Here is a 16,961-nt window from a genome sequence, read left to right as displayed (position 1 = left end):
TTTTCCTACTGCCACCCCCTCCAACATCTTCCCTCTATGGCAGGTACTGTTCTCTACTCTCTCTCTCTCTCTCTCTCTCTCTCTCTCTCTCTCTCTCTCTCTCTCTCTCTCTATCATTTTAGCACTATGGTTTGCAATACAGATAATGAGGGATCATCATGTTTGTTCCTTTACCTAATTTCAGGACATAGTTCTTACTCAAAGTGATCACTTCCAACTATATTTGTCATAGCCCCTTCTCTACCTCAACTACTTTTCCCCCCAAGAACTTGAAGCAGGCTTCCAAACCATGGACTAATCCTCTTGATCCTTGTTACTACTATCCTTGGGTATTAGTCTCATGCCATGTTTATTTATATTCCCCAAATGAGGTGAGTGCAATCATTTGATGTCTGTCCCTCTCCTTCTAACATTTCATTCAGCATAATACTCTCCATGTCCATTCATTTAACAAATGGTTTGAGGCTTTTCGTGTTCCTGGAGTGAGTGGATGCCACTGGGGCACACTAGCACGCAACAGGGACAAATGGAGACATTACTGGCACCCACTCGAGCAAATCGATGATCAACAGGATTACAAGTGATACAACTGATCTTTGCAGGGACCACATTGAACACGTTTAATGCTTTGAATATGTATAATATGTATAATGCTTTGGGGTGAATTGTCATTTTGACAATGTTACTCCTCCTAATCCAGGCGCAGGAGATATGTTTCTATTTCTTAACATCCTCTTATTTATTTGGATTTCTTTTAGCTGATGTATTTTAACCCTTTTGGATTTAGGTGCATGTACTCTTCAGTTCTAGCAACTTCTCTGCAATGATAGCCTTGGCAGTTGCTTCTTCATTATTCTTCCTGCCATTGTGGTACTCCAATGATTCTAATATTGTTCCTCTTGGCTTTATCCTGATCTTCTCTTATCATCCGTTGGTTTATTTTGACACCCTTTTCCATCTTCTGCTATAGTTGGAGATTCTCTGCACTCCATCTTGGAACTCATTGATTCTTTACTCAGAGGCCTTCCAATGAGTTTTTCATTTGACCTACCAGGTTTTTCAGATTTGTCATTTTGATTGATTTTCATTTTCATTTTCCTCACCTCTGCTCTCGTATCCGCCTGCATTTTGTTGGCAGTATGTTCCATTCTTTCTTCGAGCTCCTTAAGCATCCTTAACAGTCAACATTCTAAATTCCTTATTAGAATGGTTATAGAGCTCATTATTACTCATTGTGTCCCCTGGGCTAGCTTCTTCACTCCCGAAGCCTGGTGGGATTTTGCGTTGCTTTACTGTCCATGATCTTTACAGTTTGGATTCTTGTGCTCAATGGTTGCTTTTTGTGTTTTTGGATGAATATTGTATTGGAGTAGAGTCTAATGGACTATGGCCTAATAAAGTTAGGTGGCTGAATTGCCCTAGTGGGTTCTTAATAGGAGGTTAATTTCTAATGAGATCTGATGGGGAAAATTAGACCATGTCCCCAGAATTCCAAAAGTCACAGCCTTGTAGATTGCATCAGCAGTCAGGTACAACTAGCTGCCTTGTAATTCCTTTTAAAAACATCTCTTATTATTTGCTTTACCAAAAATCACCATGTTTTTCCCTCAAAAAATATTTTAGCAATCTTAAAAGTTTTATGGATACAACACATTCTCTGACTTCAAACTACACTACAAAGTCATAGTAATTAAAACAGTGTGGAATTGGAATAAATGTACAATCTCAAATTAGTGAAATATAATTTATTCCCCAAATTAAATCTTAGATATATCATTGATTAATTAATAACAAAGAGCTAGGCACATTAATTAGAGGTAGGAAAGCTGCTTCAATAAATGATAATGGGAAAATTTAATAACCATGCAATGTATGAATTAACCTTCTATAATTTTATGCTTACAGAAGAGTTAATTCAAAATGGTCATAAAATATAGACATAAATATCCATATTATATATATCATAAAAATGTAGTCATAAAATACATTGAGAAAAACGTAGGCAGAATTCTTCACAATTTTGACCTCACAGAACTATTCAATAATTCAACAAAAGCAAAAGTAAACCAATAAATTATGTTAAAACATTTGTTCACTGTTTTGGAGCCACACCCAGAAATGCTCAGGGCATACTCCGGCTCTGCAATCAGAGATCACTCTTGGTAATCAACACAATCGGTCTGGGTGACTACATGGGATCCTTCATGCAAGGCAAGCACCCAGCCCTTATCTCTCTCTTTCTTAAACTAAAAAATTTTGACAGAAAAACAATGGGTACTATCAAAACGTAACACTGAGAAGGCATACATCTGACAAAAGACTTAATATTGAAGATATATAAAGCACTCACAAAGATCAACAAGAAAACTTAGAAAAATAGGAGAATTCAACAGTTGTTTCCTCAAAGTAGACATACAGATGGTCTACTGATATTTATTTATCTTCACTATTTATCTCGAAAATAAAAATCAAACAATGGAAATAGTATTTATCAAAAAGAGTTGAAACAAGTATTTGTGGGGAACATGGTAAAAAATGAGCACTCATTCAATTTTAATGGAAATATAATCTAGTTTATTATCTGAAGAAAACAGTAGAGACTGTCCTGACCCCACGCCAGGCTGTCTTCACTGGGGCAACTCAGAGAGGAATGGGTTGAATTTCCTTCCCCACCCAAGTAGAACCCCAGCAGCCGAAAACCTCCAGAACCCAACCACAACCATGCTCAAGGCTGCTCTCCACAGGCTCAGATGAGCCTCACCTATGAAGGAACCTGCAGAAAAACCCAGGTATGTGGGATCCGTGACTGAGATCTCCAAGCTTGCTTTGTACGACTGAGCCTCTTTTTCCCATCTCCCCAGGTTTCTAGTGGCTTGGAAGTCACACCCACAAACTTCCCCTGATTCCTTATACTCTCATCAATGACCAAGATCTAGAGACTATGAAATAAAGTTCCCAGAAGAGAGCAACACTGAATGTCCTGGAGCTCATGGTCTCGTTAGTGGCTATGCAACCTCTTATACTCTAGCTCATGGATATACCAAAAGTAGCACACATTTGATTGGGTTTAACATACAAGTTTGTAATCTCTTATAAAAGGGTTTAAGTGGCTCTAGGATGAAATACAACAATCTTCACACACTTTCCTCTTATGGTGGTGGGAAGGTGTACGGTGGTGGGATTGGTGTTTGAATATTATCTGTAATGAACTATTGTGAACAACTTTATAAAAATAAAATTAAATAAAAAACAAACCAAAAAGAAAACAGTACAGAAACTACGCAAGAAATGAATAATTCCTTTTCAACTGAGTAATTCCACTTCTTGGGATCTATCACCAAACACAAAAACATTTAATACAAAAAGACGTTTTTACAGCTATGTCCATTGTTTCACTATATTTTCAGTAAACAAGATCTGTAAAATAACCATGTCAAACAACAAAAGAATGGATAAAGAAATTTCTATAATTTGTGCTGTGGAACTTCTTATATATTGGAAAAAATGGAATTTTCGTTTTGCTATAATTTCAATATAACTAGATGATGTTAAATTAGGTAAAGTAAAACAAACGGAGGACAAATATAGGATTATCTCACTTATATATGGTATATAAAGAATAAAAATCTAGGAAATGGAAATATCAATGAACAAACCACGAAATTGCACAGAATTGAGATTGGTATGTGTGTAGGATAGAGGTGAAGAGTGATAAGGAAAGGGTCATTATCCTCCCATTGATCATCGATTTGCTCGAGTAGGCCCAGTAACGTCTCCATTGGAGACTTTGTTGTTACTATGTTTGGCATATCGAATACATCACGGGGAGCTTGCCAGGCTCTGCCGTGCAGGCGAGATACTCTTGGTAGCTTGCCGGGCTCTCCGAGAGGGTCGGAGGAATCGAACCCGGCTTGGCCGGGTTGATTGTGCGCAAGGCAAACGCCCTACCTGCTATCACTCCAGCCCAAGGAAAGGGTAAATAAGTAAATTAGAAGTCACATAATATAGAGGAGGAAGGTCATTGGCACTTGGTAATGAGGTGCTGTAAATACACCAAGAACACAGGACTGTAATATGTTACCCAAATAACATATTTTAAAATATCTTAATCATTCTTAAAGAAATTAATTGTGCATCAATCCTAACCTACAGAATTTGTCAGTGAGGGAAACAATTCATTGGTAACTCAATGTTGAATTCTAAATTAAATATTAAACGTAAAAATTCTTGACTAATTTTCTAGATTGCTGCATGCATTCTCACTCACCTTGGCCCAGAACTTCTTGGCCTAGAAACTGACACCCTCCCTAGGCTTTTTATAATCACATCATCTGTTTTGTGCTTGGATTTCTCTATTATGAGTCTTTGTATTTGATGTCAAATCCTCTCTTACTCTAGAAAATGAGTAGCCAACACCCTCTGTCAGTTTCTTGCCACCTTTCTACAATTGCCACATTATATGAGATTTTCTTCATTCTAGACAAATAGCTGTAACTTTCCCTTTACTTAAATGCCAATCTCTCCCCACAAATCCACAAGCTACAGGAGCATGTTTGTTGGGCAAAAAATAAGATTCTTTCCTACTGCCTAACTACAAAATTACTCTTTCATTTTTCACCGTATGAAAAATAAAATCCAGGCCCTCTAAACTATTTCCCTTCACTATGCTATCAAGCTGGCTGTCAACTATTTTCAGTTAGAAGTTTACAGTATTTCTTATGAAGATTCCTTTACATAAATATTTTCTTTCCTAATTTTGCACTACATTTTTTCTCATTTCTTTTTTTAAACTCTGTTTCTCCAACTGAAAAGCCCATTCTAGCTTGGCACATTAAAATCAGTTCAACAGATGTTGCACTCACCACTGCGTCTACGTAAAAAGTGGGTAAAATATGAGAAAGTGGCTCTCTGCTGCCCTTAGCGCTGGTATTGTCTGTGCCTGTCTCGGAGTTTTCTTTCCCATTAGCATCTCCCTGTATGTCAGCTGTCATGAAGATACTAAATTATATCATTCTTTTTCCTTTTTATACAGGCTTCCTATCTGGTCAAGCTACACAATGGCTATTCTATTCTTTCCCAGTGATTAACAATCCAAAAATATTGTCACTGAATTGCTAACCCTTTTGTTTTTTCCATATTCTGTAATATTTATCTGCAGTGTTTTTCTTGACATTTAATTCTTTTTCTTTTTTTCACTTTTAATTATTTTATCTTTTTATTTTATTTTTTTAAATGTTTATTGGTGAGACACCATGAGGTACAGTTGTAGACTTAAAAAATTTTTGTGCTTGGGTTTCAATTATACAATGATCAAATAACCATCCCTCCACCCCAGGAATTTTGCTCCATGGCTTGGAGGCCAGCTACACATGCTAGCAGAAAAGGGAGCTGAGATAGAAAAGGGAGCACCAAGTCAAGGGTGTTGGGAGGATCCTCCCAGGATGGGAGAAGCATGCTGACAGTAGACTATAGACCAAAAATGATTGCCACTCAATGCCTCTTTTGCAAACCACAACACCCAAAAGGAGAGAGAGAACAAAAGGGTATTCCCTGCCACAGAGGCAGGGTGGGATAGGGGGGATGGGAGGTGGGAGGGATACTGGGATCCGTGGGGGTGGAAAATGGGCATTTAATTCTTTTTCAAGTGAAAACACAATATATGTATAAAATAAGTCTTGATTAAAATTTTTATATTAAACTTTACTTATATATAACCAGTAATTTTTTTTTGAGGATACGTGCATTGACAATAGTATTGATGGTATTTTTCTAATTGTAGCATTACTACATTATCCACAATCCCATAATGTCAATAGAATTCTGCCATCACCCCAAGGTTGCTTCTCTTAGGTCTCCTTTGCATCTTCAGTTCACAATTCTGTCAACAACATTTCAGGATTATCTAATCCTTTGTTTTGTTTCTTTTAACATAAGTGAAATCATCAATCATTTTTAACTTCTGATTTCACTGAGCATGAAACTTAATTTATACTAGTCGCTGCAAACTGCAATATTTTATGTTTTCTCATACATACAATGGTGCATTTACATCACAATCTTTTTACCAGGCATTTGGATTACTTACAGATTTTGACTATTAGCAGGGACAGAGTGACAATAGAGGGTGAAGGTGCTTGCCTTGCACACACCCAAACAGGGTTTGACCCTCAGCGCTTCATATGCCCTCCCTGAGTGCAGAGTCAGAGGTATACTCTGAGCACATTTCTGACACGCAAACAAACAAAAGAACAAAAAAGGACAAGATGAAATATAAAAGTGTTCAAAGTTCATGGATAAAAGAATCAACATTGCTAAAGTGGTTTTTATGAATAATTATATAGATTTAACTGTAACCACTAACACAGCGGGTAGGACTTTGCCTTGCACATGGCTGACCCGGGTTTGATTCCACTTTCTCTCTCACAGAGTCTGGCAAGCTACTGAGAGTATCCCACCCACACTGCAGAGCCTGGCAAGCTACCCATGGCGTATTTGATATGCCAAACACAGTAACAAGTCTCACAATGGAGACATTACTGGTGACCACTCGAGCAAATCAATGAACAATGGGAGAACAGTGCTACAGTGCTATAGATTTAACACAATCTCATCAAAATTTGTTTCAAGGACATTCTTCAAGAACTAAAATGTCTAAGCCATTTTGAGAAAAAAAAACTCGAGTTATATTGCCTGATCTACAACTCTATAAAAGTATTAGAACAAGGATAGTCTGTTCAACAGAATAGAACTGAGAATCCAAAGACACACCATCAACTGTATGGATGGCTAATGTACAAGAAAGGATCCACTATATGAAGTAGAATATCCTCTTCAACAAATGACATTTGGAAGACTGCACAGACACATGCAAAAAATAGATAAAGCTAGGGCTTTATGTTATGGCTCTTGTTTTGCTTTGTCCTTGCTCATCTTAGGTTCTCAAATTTACCTTTGACTTGGACCATTAAATTTAGATGTGATGGATTCTTTTCTGTTTCTGTTTTCCAGTTCCTTGAACTTCCTGACAATTGGTGAATGAGTCAATTCTCAGTCTGGCAAGTTTTTAGCTATAATTTTTCCCACCAATATTTTTTCTATTCCCTTCCTTCTTTTTCTGGAACCTCTAGAATTTGGATATTGTTTCTCTTTAGTCAATGTCATTGATAAATGATGATTTTTAAATTATTATTTTATCCCTATTCTGTTTTAATGACTTCATACATTTTTGCCCCCTTGCATGCTGAATCACTCCTCTGATTCTATGATTATGTTTACTTCCTAATTTGGAATTTTTAGTTCTACTATATTTTCCAGTTTTTAGAATTCCTATTTGAGTTCTTATCATTTCTTTCCTTGTTGGAGCTCTTAGATTTTCCTCAGTTCAGTGTAAGCCTAATTACTATCTCTTTCAAGTCTTCAGGGTGATTAGAGAGTTTTGGGGTAGCTGCAAACTGTACACGTTCCCAAATGTTGTGCATTTCCTTCATATTTATATTTGTATTATTATATTATAAAACTATTTTAGATTTTTATATAGTTACCATACCTCACTACTCCAGCGATAGTGCAGTGGGTAAGGTGTTTGCCTTGAACTCTGCCGACCCAAGTTTGAATCCTCCCCCACTCTTGCAGAGCCTGGCAAGCTACCGAGAGTATTTCACTCGGATGGCAAAGCTTGGCAAGCTACCTGTGACATACCTGTGACATATTACAAAAACAGTAATGTTGTGAGATGTTACTGGTGCCTGCTTGTGCAAATTTGTGACCAATGGGAGGACAGTGACAGTAAGAGTGATCTCACTACTACCAAGTGATCAAAGCCCTCCACCACTGTTCACTCTAATGTCACTTCCATTCTACCTTCCATTTTTTTACCTCCACTTTTTACTTCCACTCATGCCACAAATCTTGGTAATTTAAGTTTCATAATCTAAGGCACAAGATTTTTTTTATCAGTCTATACTATTCATTTATTTCTCTATGTAGTACAGATGAGGGAGGTCATTAGGATTTATTGTCGTCCTCTTACTTCACTTAGGATGATACCTTCCAATTCTATGAAAGATGCAGCAAACTGAAATTTTTTTTGTATACGAGTAGTGTACATATACCACAACTCCTCTACCCATTCATCTTTTATTGGACATTTGTTTTCATCACTTGTATCACTTATATCACTTGTCATTTCGTTGCTCATCGATTTGCTCAAGTGGGTGGACGTAACGTCTCCATTCGTCCCTGTCACATGCTAGTGTAGCCCAATGGCACCTGCTCGCTCCTAGAACATGAAGAGCATCAAACCATTCATTCAGGGTCTTGACGAAGAAGTCCGACATCTCGTAAAAGAGAAGCCAGGCGTTCTTTTGTCGTCCTGTGGAATCCAGTCCATAATGACTCTAGTCCAACAGTCATCTCCAAATCGTATTAAGTGTCCAGCCCATCTGATTTTCGATGCCTTAGCAAACAAGACAGCATCCCTGATCCTCGATCATCGATGGAGGTCAGAACTCAGGATTCTTTCTCACACTTGAGTGAAGCGTGATACTCCAAGCAGAGCTCTATCGATTCCCCTTTGGGATACCCGAAGAGTCTTCTCATCCTGTTTTCGTAGGGCCCACATTGCTGAGGAGTATGTCAGTGCAGGAAGCGCAGGGGAGTCAAAAAGATGTGCCTGGAACTGAAGGTTCTTTGAATTCTTAACCACTCTTGAAAGCATTTCACACCACTCTCTTCCTCCTGTGCAGCTCAAGTGTCAGTTCGTTTCTCATATTGAGTTCTCAACCTAGGTACACATGACTGAAGATGTTCATTCCGTGAGAGCAAATGGAAAGTCAGGAATGAGTTCGTTTCTCATGAACATAGTCTTATTGAGATTAAGCTGCAGTCTGAACTTTCCACACTCACAGTCGAAGTCGGCCAGCATTTGTGCCGCTTGGTTAATGTTTGGTGTTATTCCTCAAGCCCTTTTGGTGATCTCATCAGCAAAGCGGAGGTGGTGTAGTTGCTGATGGTGTATCTTCACTTCCATTCCTTCCCTTTCCAGTCATCACATGACGTTCTCAAGGGTGGCACTGAAGAGTTTCTGTGAAATGTTATCACCCTGCTGAACCCCTCTCTTGACGTCAATGATCAATTCCTTGTAGAATGGTGAGATCCTGGTGGTGAATCCATAATATAGCTCGCGGAGGATCCTGATGTACTGAGTTTGAACACCCTGTATGGCTAGGCTTCGATGACCGCTTCAGTCTGAACAGAATCAACAGCCTTTATATTAATGAACTTTAGACAGAATAGCATCTTGAACTCCCAAGAAACCTCAGTGAGCTTGGTTATCATGTGAATATGGTCAATGGTGCTGAATTCTTTTCAGAATCCGGCTTGCTCGTGTGGTTGTCCTTCATCTAGTGTTCTGCCAATCCTATTCAGGATGACTCGAGTGAACAGCTTGTAGATGACAGACAATAGGCAGATTGGGTGATAGTTGCCAATGTTGCGAATGTCTCCCTTTTTGTATAGTAGTACTGTCCTGCTGGTTTTCCATTGGGACGGAACCTTGCATTCAGACAGGTAGTGTGTGAAGAGCCGAGCCAGTGTATTGATGAGTACTGATGGTCGGTTCTTCAGGTGTTCAAGTCTGACCTTGTCTGTGGCAGGTGCTCTTTGTTTCTTTACTGACAAGATGGCATGTCGGATTTTGGAAGGGAGAATGTTGGGCACGACATATCCATCCTGCGGAATTTGGTATGTGGCAAGTGGACGTGGCTATTAAAATTATCTGAATAGAAGCCATAAATAATCTTCTCCATTGCCCTTTTGGAAGATGTAATAGATCCATCAGGATTTCGGGGAGCAGTCATCTTGGTCTTCTAGTTGGTGAAGGACAGGAAGATGTTGCAAATACTTTTCTGTGTTCTGCCATATCAGCCAACACTACTGCTCTTCTCTCTTTGAGGTCTTCTTTAATTCCTTCTTTCCACAGCTTTGTGAGCTCGGACGTTAGATTGTGATTGCCTGAGGCTCGCACCTAACCACGATGGTGAATGACCTCTAGAGTTTCTGAAGACAGGCAGAATTTTGTGGCTTTCTCACTGTCGGCATTCCTCGCACAGTTATAGAGGTGCTGAACCAGTTGATTGTATTCCTCGTTGATGTTGTCAATGATGGCATCTTCCCATATTGCCACAATAGTGTCAAAGAACTTATAGTTGGTGGTCATTCTGGAGTTCTCTTCTCAAACTCTGCAGCCCTTTCTCCCTTCTCTGTGAAGTAGAATTTCACACAAAGTTGATGGTGGTCTGATTCCATTTGGAAGTTTAGGACAACAGTGACATCGGTAGGCAAAACAGTCAATTGAATATGATGTGGTCAATTTCGTTGTGGAAATGTCCATGGGGAACCTCCCATGTCCAATGCTTAGATTCTACCTTCTGGAACTGTGAGTTACCATGGATAGTCTTCATCAACATGATGAACTCAGACAGTCTCTCACACTGTTTGTTCCATTTTAGGCCGTAGGTCCTGATGTGGAGTTCTTTGGGTGACCTTCTCAGTCCTATCTTGGCATTGAAATCACAGTTAATGACCTTGTAGAAGTGTGATCTTTATAGAACTTCTTCAGCTCCATGTAAAACTTCTCAATTTTTCTTTGTCATAAGTTGGATGCTGGTGTGTAGATGACGAAGATAGTAAATGCTTGCAATAAACCACACTTATTCAAACATAAGCCTCCAATGTGAGTTGTTAGGCATTCAAGCATATTGATGATCACAGCCAAGTTTGTGTTGACGAGGACACCGTCACCACTGACACCTCTAATGTCGCATGTTCCAAGGAAGAGTTCTCCAGAGTCGAAAGTGGCGTGATGTTATCGATGCCTTCTCATCTCGGTCAGACCCATGACATCGTACTTGATCTTCTTCAGTTGCTCCTTCAAGTCCTCGGTGGATGCTTCCGATGTCAGACTACATGCATTGAGTGTACAAACATTCATTTTAGTCCTTCATTTTGGCTGCCTGGTTCAGCCCTGAGATTTTATCAGCCTCTCCTTGTTAGTCTTCCCCAATGCTGCCGTACTGGGGGTTTTCAGGGCCAGGGCAATGAGGCCCATTTTTGTTACTGTGTGGGCAGGATACCCTTGGTAGCTTGCCTGGCTGACCATGAGGAACAGAGGTTTTTAATTTGCTCTTACAGGTGCTTCCACCCTACCGAATGCAAATGCAAGCTTCTGTTGTAACGTTCTGCACACTGACAATCACGTACCTGCCTGTGTCTCTGGGCAGCACCTGTTGGTTCACTCTTCGCTGGTTAGCACTTTTGCCACCCTTGCCACGATAGGTGGTGAACCATCCAGGGGTCGTTTTCATATGCTGGAATTGTTTCAATAAATATAAGAATATAATGTTTTAACTTTTTGTGGTTTTGGAGCAGATGCCAAAAGAAGTGAAATCACTGGGTCATAGGAAACTCTCTTCTTACTTTTCCTTAAAAGTACCCGTATCATTTCCCAGAAAGGCTAAACCATAGTACATTAGTGTAACTAAACTCCCTTGCTTCTTTATTATGACTGTTGCTGTATGGATAGTAATGGTGAGGGTTTAGTTCTGTGTTAGCCTACGTGGTAGTGCATGATTTCCATTCAGTGCTGAGAGTTTGCTGTCTCAAGTTAACCTGATCAGCTGGGACCATGGACCATCATTCATATCTGGTTGTGCTTATCCTACCAGCTAGGACTCAACTAGTTACTGGAGAGCCCTAATAACCGTAGATATTGTATCTACAGATTCAGTACCCACTAGGGTGCTTGTATTTAACCCTTCCCAACTCTTTCTAGTATTGGCTGCCCTGGGAAGCCTTCATTGTTCAATGACCTCAAGTATTTCTACACTGGTTTCTAACTAAATGTTGGATGCTTGCAATGGAATAGAACAGCAAATACAGCAGCCAGGTGTGAACGGGAGGAGGCACCCATGCTGCTCATGAAGCCATGGCTGCCATTGGGCTTCTTGTCCTAGAGGATGACAGCTCTCCACTTGAATCCACAGCTGTGGCCTGGTTTGTTTGTGTTTTTCCACACTTCTGTCTCGACGGCACACACCTCACCCCTCAGAAGGCCACAGGTGTGCCTATTGTGAATAGTCTATGTATTTACAATAGCCAAAAGTGACTCTGTTATGTATGACTCTGGGGACTCAGCTTTGCCTTCCCACTGAGTATGGCGACTGTGTCTGGTTCTCGTGGGGTGGAACCAGAGGAATATGGTGTCTACCTATGGCAAAAGTGGAACTTGTGGCTCCACTCTCTAAAATTTTGCAAAATATTTATACAAGAATTTATAATGCATGCTATATTCAGTCTTTATGTGATTATAATAAAGTCTTTTTAAATTAGAAGTATATACAAAGAGTAACCAAGCATCTACATAAACAAATTCAGTTTTGCAGATGTCGCCTCAGTTCAGTCACTAAACATTCACATGATTACATGAATTATTTTACATCACTCAACGCATGTTTATTCAGTTTCCACTCCTTGCTTTACACTTCAGTTAGGCACTTGAGGAATATAGAACTCTAAGATTCTTGCTCTTGAAGTGTCTGACTTAGTCAGTGAGAATTAAATCAATATACTGTAAACAACTGAGAATAGCATTTTTCTCTGAATATCTTCTATGTAAGGAAAATTTTATTAAAAAAAGCAAAAACTATAATTTAGTTTCCCAGAGAGTCTATCATTTACCAGTTTTAATACTAATGTGTCTTTCTAAATGAAAACATGAAATGTAGTATAAAACAACATTTTTACATTATTTGTTATATTAGTATATTTTTCCACCTATCCAAGATCTGTAAACACTGAATAAATGAAAATGTGATAGAACAAATATTGTTTGATTTAGATATTCCAATAGTGTTCTATAAGAATTCATATATTATCTATTCATAAAAAATACTTTAGTATATGGGCTGGATCTATAGCACAGTGGTAGGGTGTTTGCCTTGCATGCAGCCAACACGGCCAATCTGAGTTCGATTCCTCTGCCCCTCTCGGAGAGCCCAGCAAGCTATGAGAGTATCTCGCCCGCACGGCAAAGCTACCCGTGATGTATTCAATATGCCAAACACAGTACCAACAAGTCTCAAAATGGAGATGGTACTGGGCCCACGCGAGCAAATCAATGAGCAACTGGAGGACATTTCTACAGTGCTACTTTAGTATACAAATTTAAGTGTGCTTCTTTCTTTATTATTAAATTAATTTTGCTTTGAGCCATTCAACTAAAGACTGTTAAACACAATGGAATGCTATTTAGCTATGAACTTAAAATGAACTGGAAATATAGTACAGCAAATACAGTGCTTGCCTTGCATATAGCAGACCCAGATTTAATCCCTGGAATCCCATATGGCCCTCTGAGTCCCACTAGAGGTGATCCCTAAGCATAGATCAAGGAGCAAACTGTGAGTACTGCTGGGTGTAGCCCAAAAACAAAACATAAAAATAGACATTAATGAAATCCTGCCATCATGGATGGACTGAGAAGGTAACATGCTTAGTGAAGTGAGTCTGATTATGAAATTATACACTGTATAATCTCTATCATATGTGATATTATAGAGAAAGCAAACAAATGAACTAAATAAAACAAAAATGAACTAGAAAATCTGCTATTAGTATGGCACGGGACTCAAAGATTTAATTAAGACAAAAGGAATAATGGTAAAGAACGGAAAATTTATTTTTTATATATTTATATTTTAGTGATATAGCCTAAATATAATGTCACAAAGTGATGTTACCTAGAAATCTTATTTTAAAAAGTCAAAAATGTTCATAAAATGTACCTTATCATGATCCTATTTATAAAAATATGTAAAATAATTTTAATATCAAATGCATTAAGAATAGTGAAGTAGATTTTTAATTTCTATATTTCATATAATTAGATGCATTAAAGTCAAAGGATATCCTCATATTATAGCTATCTTTCTTCAACCTAATAAAATTAGTCTTAAGCTATTCCTGAACACTCAACAAAATTTTATTTTTAGATATAAATGTAAGGAAATAAATCCCTCAATTTTCTTGGGTGTAAGCATATATGAATGCACATTCGTTAAAATTTTCAAAGTATGAAATGTAATTTACTTGCATCATTAGAAGAGATTCCTTGATTTGCTTCCTTAAATCATTTAAGAGATTATGATGTTGGTGGTGACTAGAAGAACACAAAACAGAACACTTCCAGAAAATATAAACGTACCTCAATTCTGACTGTGTTCCAGCTAAAGGGAAGCTGGTTGGGGGTTCTTGGACCATAAGGGTGACTTGAAGAGTACCATAAACTTTTCAGAAATGAACTCTACTACTAAGAATAGTCTTTATTTTAAAGAGCTAACTGTGATATCTGTTAATCAAATACTGGCTGGGGCTAGTGAGCAGAAAAAGATTTTCCACTTAAAATTGTTTTATAATTTAAATATAATAAAACATAAAACAACCGGAAGTATTTGTAAATCATCACATGGATCGTCAGTTTCAGCAATAATGCTAAAGTTCCTATGTGAGTCACGTGCTGGACTGTGTCGATTATTTTTGATTGATTTATTTTTTTTTGAAGGAGTACTGCTATTTATTCAGCCACTGATTAGATGATTGAATTGTGCATGAACTCCACCTTACTTTTTTTTTCTTTTTCCATTTTTTATAATTTTATTTATTGAATCACCGTGAGAGCAGTTACAAAGCTTTTGGGTCTAAGTCTCAGTCATACTATGAAACACCCGTACCTTCACCAGTGCCCTTTCTCCACCACCAAAAATCCCAGTATACCCCCATCCCACACCCTCCCCCTGCCTATGGGGCAGATGATTTCTACATTACTCTCTCTCTACTTTGATCACATTCACTATTTTGACACCAGACCCACCATTATTTAAGATTTTACCCCAACACTCAGATCAGCTGAAAAGTCAACAATAGACAATTTGTGTTCTATTGCTGGTTATGAATAACATATGATGTCGTGTGGCTGCAGTAGGGCCATGTGGTTCTGAAATTCCGAAATTTTAACACTTAAATCTGGAGGGATTTCTGCCAAAAGCCACTGGGTTTAGAGATCTGCTCCTGAGTCTCTGGGATCATGGCCGTTGAGCAGCTTGATGAGGAGCCAAAGAGGCCATTCGTGGGCGATGACTTGGGGTCTCGTTAGGGTGGGGAGGACAGGCCCGGCTCCACCTCCCCCCCCCCCCATCCCGTGAGACCCAACAAGTTTCGTCACTGCGGGCCCAAGCCTGACTGTCCAATGGCCTCTGGAGAATGACAGCCACCAAGTCGCCAAGAGGGAGCAGGCAGAGGGACAACACCCTTTCCTCCCTGGGGTGGTGCGGCGACAGTAACATACTGTGGAGTCCGGATACATTTCTGCCAAACGCCACTGGGTTTTGAGATTTGTTTCTGAGTCTCTGGGATCATGGCCGTTAAGCAGCTTGATCAGGAGCCAGAGAGGCCATTCGTGGGAGATGACTGGGGGTCTCCTTGGGGTGGGGAGGACAAGCCCGGCTCCACCCTCATCCCTTGAGGCGCTGTGTGTCTCGTCACGGGGGGCCCAAATATGACTATCCAGTGGCCTCAGATGGATGGCGGCCACTGGGCCACCAGGGGAAATAGGCCAAGGCACGAAACCTATTCCCACCTGGGTTGACCCAGCACCTGTAGCCTACTGCAGAGACCAGACGCATTTCTACCTAAAGCCACTGGGTTCTGAGATTCGTTTCTTAGTCTCTAGGATCATGTCCATTAAGCAGTTCAATCAGGAACCAAAGAGGCCTTGCCTCCAATTATATAGCTGAGCTGGAGGTGGTTTGTGGGTGTGTTTCCCACATACCTAACTTTTGGCCATTTACTTTCTTGGTAAACTTTGCCCCAAGTTTTTGGGGTCTGGCCAAAGGCACAGCAGCAATTTTGAGGTATCTGGAAGTCTGAAGGCACCATGAGGCTGCTGATGCACTCGCCTCACAGGTACAGATTGACCTGCTCGCGACACCACACCCCTGGTGTCGATTATTTTTTAAAGCCCGAGGTAACTTGATAGCCCTCTATCATTATTAATACCGTATTTCCAAGATTTAATAACACTTTATTTGAACAATATCACATAGCGTTTTAGAGATTAATAGTGTAACCAAATCAAAGAAATTAAATATCTTTGTGTTTGGAAAATGTTTTCTTACTTACAGAATGTGCCCCAATCCAGATGCAGCTTTAAAATATCTTTAATTGTGCTTTTGCAAACACCTATGCTTTGAAAATTCAAAGAAAATTTTCTGTCAACAGTAAAATTCTCACATATTAGTAAATCCACAGTTTAGAAAATGCTCAGTTCTGTACTGGCATACTTAAAGATACTATTTACTAAAGGTCCCTTCTTAATTTTCATATATAAAAATATTTTTAAAATACAAATTGTAAGCAATATAAAATCAAAATAGTTATAGGTAACAATAGCAAGGTTTTCCAATTTAAAGAGAAGTATATGACCAAACACAGTAACAACAAAGTCTCCAATGGAGACGTTACTGGGCCTGCTCGGTCAAATCGATGAACAACAGGAGGACAGTGACAGTAATTACATTTATTTTAATAATAGGCAAATGTCTTTCTAAAAGGAAAAAGTCATGTAGATAAGATTAAATATACATATACGATAAGTGAAAGAGTAGCACTGTAGCACTGTCCTCCCATTGTTCATCGATTTGCTCGAGTGGACTCAGTAATGTCTCCATCGTGATACTTGTTGCTACTGTGTTTGGCATATCGAATATGTCACGGATAGCTTTCCAGGCTTTGCTGTGTGGGCGAGATACTCTTCGTAGCTTGCTGGGCTCTCCAAGAGGGGCGGAGGAATCGAACTCAGGTCGGCCAGGTTGGCTATGAGCAAGGCAAATGCCCTACCGGCTGTGCTA

The sequence above is a fragment of the Sorex fumeus genome, unplaced genomic scaffold, assembly GCF_029834395.1.
Source record: "Sorex fumeus unplaced genomic scaffold, SorFum_2.1 ptg000010l, whole genome shotgun sequence".
Classification (NCBI taxonomy): domain Eukaryota; kingdom Metazoa; phylum Chordata; class Mammalia; order Eulipotyphla; family Soricidae; genus Sorex; species Sorex fumeus.
Note: the sequence above shows the minus strand (reverse complement) of the source record.